We start from the raw sequence: 583 nt of genomic DNA on the forward strand, positions 1-583 counted from the left end.
CGTTATGTTAAGATTGGCCAACTCGAGACTTGTTAACACTGACAGGGAACTTTATCAATTGAACATTGCTATTTACAAAATCTAGCACCCACAGATATTTTTGAACAACCGAACCAATGTTTTTACACGTGTCACCATCAAATCATTGACAATTAGATAAAAATGAAAATATGGGTTTATTTTTATCATAAGTTTTGATAGTTGAGTGAGAATTTGAGAAATGGATAAAAGTGACTGCTAAATTTGTAAATAGCAATGTTTCAGATGCTATGTCTGAAATTGCCCCTTTATTAAATTGTCTACAACAACAGGTAACCAAATTCAGCGACCTCAACATTTCACTAGGGACAGGGAATATGCTTTTACTGCAGAATAAAGCTCAAGCAATACTTTAAAGAAATAAAAATAGCATAGTCAGAATACAAGTCGTAAGAGTTGCTATAGTTGAGTGCTTCACAAAATAAAAATAAAATAAAAATGAAAAACTGTGAGTAGGTAGGGCGTAATGAAACATCAATATTATTTCCCAGAAAAATACGAAACAACAATATTATAAAAAATTAATAAACAATGACTGCTGAAC

Source organism: Phalaenopsis equestris, unplaced genomic scaffold (assembly GCF_001263595.1).
Source record: "Phalaenopsis equestris unplaced genomic scaffold, ASM126359v1 Scaffold000002, whole genome shotgun sequence".
NCBI classification, from domain to species: Eukaryota; Viridiplantae; Streptophyta; class Magnoliopsida; order Asparagales; family Orchidaceae; genus Phalaenopsis; species Phalaenopsis equestris.